The 6,000-nt window shown below is 46.6% G+C and overlaps 1 protein-coding gene across 1 annotated transcript in view; it reads left to right on the top strand.

The window, feature by feature from the left end:
• The first annotated feature begins 1,698 nt into the window (after nucleotides 1–1,698).
• The window catches only part of LOC140940024 (uncharacterized), a 28,137-nt gene continuing 23,835 nt past the window's right edge, over nucleotides 1,699–6,000 (top strand). Inside the window, exon 1 of the mRNA XM_073388890.1 lies at nucleotides 1,699–1,775. The gene's annotated coding sequence lies outside the window, so the exon portion shown is untranslated. The remainder of the gene's footprint in view (nucleotides 1,776–6,000) is intronic.

The raw sequence follows: 6,000 nt of genomic DNA, 5'->3' as shown, positions 1-6,000 counted from the left end.
CAGGGCGAAAGTATAGCTCCTTGCTTAGCAATGATACTACCATCTGTAGGGAATCTCGCTCCTCTTTTGTTTTATCTAGATTTCCCTTCATTAGCTGAAGTTGCTCTCGCAGAGCGCGATTTTCTTCCTGAATCCGTTGTTGATTTTGACACGATTTGCAGGTTGACTGACAGCCGAGTCAAGTACATAAAGTGTTTGATTGTAAATCAAGGCTCCGTTCATACGGAGGAGAGTTACCCCGGCGGAAAGGTCACCCGCCTTCCCTAGCTACTCTGGACGGGCCAACTTTTCCTATATTTCCTTACAAAACCCGGCGGGCCGTTTACATGAGAAACAAAAACTTGGCCCGGCTAGACGGGTCACCCTAGCCTCCTAGGTCTCCTAGCCGGGTCAACTTTTCTCCATACTCTTTGGCTCGCCCAGCACCCCAGCCGAGTCAAGTCGGTCAAGGGGGAGACTAAACAGGAGCCTAGAATAAGAGTAGGGAGTAAGGACAAATACCCTGGGTGCCAGAGGCCTTTCATGCGCGGTCTCCGGTTTCGGCGTCTTCGGCCTTCCGCCGAAGACGTGTCGGCCTGCGGTCGACAAAGCTCCTCGTCGCACGCGAGAAAAGCCCCTGGTAAAGGAACGCTCGATCAGCTGTGATGCGAAGGAAGACTGAAACTAGTTTGATCCGCTGTCAAGGCAAGAAAAGCTGGAGGTTGGTTCGGATTAGCCTGCGTAGCAAGCTTTTCCGTTTAGTTTTTAGAAAGACCGAGGTAGGGGATTTTCAGTTTTGGCCCGGCGAGAAATGAAACGATAGCCAAAAAATAAATGTGGAGGGGAGGGGAAGGGGAAGAAAGGAAGTTTCCTTCCTTTCTTGTCTTTCTTCAACACCCCTTTCCTACCCCTTCCCCGCTGCTTCACTTGCACCATTTTTGGCGCGGTCTTTGATTATCGTTCGCGGTTCTCGCGCGTTCGCTTACAGCGAACTAACTGTCACGGGATAATGTCTAACGTCCCAAAGTCCGCTGAATAATCTCTTTGGTCCACTAATGGGTATACTAATGTCTGCCATCTTGTTTTGTCTCTTTGGTAGTGCCCAGACCCTTTCCGTAATCCCCTCTCGATTGTTTCTCGTGTTCGGTCGCTGAGCTTCAACGTCAGCTTTTTTCTTAGGCAATATAAAAAGGTACAGCCTCGTTCCCAGTCGTCCTCGGCGATTTCTGATGTGACGTCACCTGTGAAGCTTGTCGGGAAAATTCGCCCAGGACGCCTCGCGCTATCGCGCTCGGTTCCAAGCCTCCTCTGTTCACTCGGATAGCGCGAACAGGCCTGGGTACGAGGCTGGATTCCGCCGACACGAGGGCCTTGCTCGAACACACGCACATCAAACACATCCAGCTCACTTGTGAGATGTCTAGCGGCCGCAAGTCCTGCAGCCCCTTCTCCGATCACACACACTCGAAGCTGGGGCATCTCTTAGGCCCAGTTGATGAAGAAAAGTTGTCCCGGTAGAAGGATCACGCGCGCCTGGCCGAAGTTCAGTACCTTTTTCAGCCTCGTACCCAGGCCTGTTCGCGCTATCCGAGTGAACAGAGGAGGCTTGGAACCGAGCGCGATAGCGCGAGGGCGTCCTGGGCGAATTTTCCCGACAAGCTTCACAGGTGACGTCACATCAGAAATCGCCGAGGACGACTGGGAACGAGGCTGGGCGGAATCTGGGTTTACAGCGAAAATACAGGCATTGACGAACGTGGGATTCCTGTTCACTCCACCATTTACAGAAATCTCAGGTATAGCGTGTCATTTCTATTGATACACACTTAGTGTTCAGTTTTCTGGTACAGTAAAGTACCATAACCCGGTGGACGATCTTGTCGAATCGGACGCTATTACGTAACCTGTTTTAAGCAGGCTGCGTAGAAGCGGGTCTTCATATAGTCCTTAGCAATCCAATAGACTTCTTAAGCTGGTATGTTTCATTTTATAACACTCTAGAAAACTGTTTCTTGCCAAACTTCTTCTTATTCACGTGCATATGTACGCATGATTTATGAAGAGACAAAGGGTCAAATTCCCTTGGGCCCTTCTTTGGGAAAATGTTTACAAGCTAAAGAGGTCTATTTAAGCCTGTGCATAATATTTGTGGGTTTCCTTGTATAAAGTCGATTCTGCTTTGGAATAGTGCACAGGGTCCAGAGGAGTTTCGTGTGAATAAATGAATTTTCAATTCACCTTGCAAAATGTCTATACCTGTCGGTTAGCACGATTAATTAGCCCAATGGGATCTTCTTCTTATCTGACCCAGATCGACTTTGTTGTTCACCATTTTGGAAATCAATAACCGCAAGTCATATCCTCCCTGGCGCACGGAACGTCGCCCGAAGGGCGACCGAGGCACGAAGTGCCGAGTAAAAAAAGGACAAGGGAGGAAACTTGTACCACGTGATTTCGTTCGCTGTGAAGCGCATCACTCGGTGACGGAAGTGAATGAGACCGGAAACGCAATGGCAACTCGAGAATCAAAACATCAGCTGCGGAGGGAATTTTAAAGATCTCAGAGATCTATGCAAAGGCAACAGAGTTTTAATTGAAGTGAAGATCTTTCAAGATTGGTCTTCGATGTAAAGCAGGTTTCGCTTGTGCAATTTTTTCCTAGTAGTCGCAAAACGCATAGCCAAAGACGCAAGAGGTAACACTGTTAGGACCACAGAAGGATGGCACAGTCGTGATGATATTACAGTTGCCTTGTACCTCCGCTCTACTCAGTGACACGTTTTATTGCAAGAGTACACACGACCTGTAAATCACTATCCGTAATTAACATTCTCCAAACAAAACTAACCAGCTGGGCCCAGCGTGATACAGCATTGCAGAAAAACATTACCTTCACGGACTAAAGAAAATCGCTTAGTTATTCAGATCCAGAAGGCACTTTGGAGAAAATTGGAACCTTATTCAGCCGTAATAAAAAGCTTCACGCCTCAAAAGAGCTCAAAGAAAATACGCTTGCATAGGGCAAATCCTGCCGACCAGAAACAATAACCACAGTAAATCGATATGTGTGTCGTGACCTCTCAGTGTGAAACATGCGGCTAAAATCACATTTGCTCAGTGAAAATGTAGAACTTTCCAGAGCATAATCTACCCAAGTAGTGATAGTGGTTAATATAACCCAGAGCCAATCAGAATCGAGTATTTAGGTCACGTGACAGGTTTCAGCCAATCAGAATCCAGCATTTTCATGACGTCATAAATGTCCTGAAAATGAGATGGTACTTCATGTAAGAGTCACGAAAAATCCCAGTGAGTGATGCGATTGCTGTGACGTCATGACAGCTGAGTGCTGATTGGCTACTGGCAGAACAATTTATGACGTCACACTCTATGACGTCAAACGGTCACGTGACCTTGGCGACTACCAATCAGAGCGCGAGAAAGTCAATAGAGGTATTGGGGAATGAGGTCACGTGACCTCATTAGCATACGATACGTCATCACTTAGGTCACGTGACCCCTTTTCGACCAATCAGAGCGCAATATTCTGTAACTGCTCCCCAGTCCCCCGGAAGTGACCTCGCAACCGGAAGTCAAGAATGAACCCCTTCCCCAGTCCCCCGGAAGTGACTCCCCACACTCCCGGAAGTGACCGCGCGACCGGAAGTTACGAAATAACACCCCTCAACTGTTCTATTGCACAATGGAATAACTGGCCTTTATATTTGTGTTGGATGTTGTACGCTTACGCTTGTGGTACGCCTTTAGGGTGATTTCCAACAACGCATGCGCGTGGAGTAACATCGGCTAGGAGCATTGTCTTATAACCTAGAAGGGATGACTTGACCTTTATATTTGCAGTGGATGTGGTACGCTCACCCTTGTGGTAACTCTTTGTGACAATTTCCGACAACGCATGCGCATAAAGTAACATCCGCTAGGGGCATTGTCTTATAACCTAGGAGGGATGACTTGGTCTTTATATTTGTGTTGCATGTTGTACGCTTACGCATGTGGTACTGCTTTTGCGTTAATTTGCAACAACGCATGCGCATAAAGTAACATGAACTAGTGGTATGTACAGCGCGACCGTAAGTCAAGAAAGAATCCCATCAGAAAGTTTTTGACGTGAATTGATCACATGACTTATCCCCAACTGCTCCCCAGGTCCCCGACAGTGACCGAAAGTCAAGAAAATAACACATTGTATTGAGGTCAATAAAAAATCACTTGGTTTTATTTAATACAATCTCGAGCCTTGGTTACAAGAGGGACGTGTGCGACTTCCTAGAGACGTTGCGCCCTTGACATGATTTATAATTCCAGCAAGAGTTCCACTTCCTCCCAATCCATTGGAAGCCATTTGCAACTCGACTTGCTTTCGTTGTATAGGTTCATCAAGTTCGCCATTTCTTCTTCTGCTGGAATCGTGAGGACTTCATTTTGGTAGTATTTGAGAACACTGAGGACAAAGTTCACAATCGGTGTTGGGTTTTTTAAAATTGACTAAACAGGTGTGGCAAAGGAATTTTTCTTGAGTACGAGATAATCGTTGATTTTGTTCGAGGTATTGTACCTTTGTGAAATCCAGTTGACGTTGCAGGTTTTGCAGTTGTTGGTTTTGTTCTTGTATGATTTGAACCAGATTAGCCATAGTTCTTTTATATTCTTTGCATTTGCGACATCTTTTTATCGGTAGAGGCAGTGACAAACATCTTGCAATACTTTCCATGATGCTGTTCCTCTGCGTTGTCTCAGCAGCAACTTTTTTCGTTGTTTGAGTGAAGTATTTTTTTACTCATTGCTCTTAAGTCCTTTTTTATGAGTTTAAGTCGACCAATACTGGTAGATTGAAAATCCAGTAGGGAATTGTGCATGACATCGAGATTGTATGAAAAAAAAACAATGTATCAGAAAGTTTTTATGTTTGTCAGAGGAATAAAACTACAACACCACACTGGGTAGAGTTTGGCATAACAGTCTCTTTTATTGATAAGGATAACAAAAAAAAATGATTACATGCCCAACTTGAGTTTAGCTTTCATTATATTTTTGACAATATTTTCCGTCAGAGTCTTGCGACCTGGTAGTTTATCGATCTTGGCAATCATCTTGCGATCGGCCATCCATTTGTCCTTCAAGTTTTTGGCTCTAGCATAGTCAATGTCGTGGGCTTTAGCAATCTTGTCTAACCTGTTGATGCCTGGGTCACCGCGGGCTAAACGTTTTTCCAAATGGGTCCCAGGTCCCATATACTGATAACCGGGCCAATGAAACTCTATGCCCGTCTTGGTCAATAACTTTTGAACATCAAATAACTTGCCCCCACGTTGCGAACGTCGACGTTTCCGCCGGGTTTGAGGTGCGGCACGACGTCTCTTGGTCCGTCTCATCACGGGGTTTTCCACGTTTTCCACTCCAAGGCTTTCTTGGCCAGACTTTCAGCTTTCTTTTGGGCTGCGTCTGTGGCTTTTTTGCGAATGCTGCGCTTGACCGCTTTCTTGATAGATTCCACACGTTCACTGGGTGTATCCCAAGGCTCTACACCGTGCGTGTCTGAAAAGGGTAACTCTTGAGCCAACTCTTGGGTGCTCACCTCGGGAGTGAATCGAAGTTTCTTTTTGGCACTCGGGGTGATAATGGGTTTGGGTGGTACGCGTGGTTTTCTAGCGGGTCTGGAGGGTCCTCCAGGAGAGGCACTTTGTTTTATACCCTGGCTCGCCTTGACCAATTGCGTCAACCAAGCTTGCACGGGGCCAACATCAAACTCATCCTCACCCGTTTCAGTCGTGGGGGCGCCCGTACCTCCCACCCCACTGACAGGGGCACCAAACGGTTGGCGTACTTTTTTGGTCCAATGGCGTAATTGACGCCCCACGGCTTTGAGTTGAGGTCGTTTCCATGCATCGGGGGCATCACTGGCCAAGAGCATATGTTGTTTGGCCGCCAAATCTGCCGCTTTAGTTAAGCGAGTATCTTCCACCAACTCTTGTTTGTACTTGTCTCGTAATTGTAAAAAAG

The sequence above is a fragment of the Porites lutea genome, chromosome 1 (genome assembly GCF_958299795.1).
Source record: "Porites lutea chromosome 1, jaPorLute2.1, whole genome shotgun sequence".
Lineage (NCBI taxonomy): Eukaryota > Metazoa > Cnidaria > Anthozoa > Scleractinia > Poritidae > Porites > Porites lutea.
The sequence above is the reverse complement of the archived record's forward strand: the minus strand, read 5'-3'. Positions and strand labels throughout refer to the sequence as shown.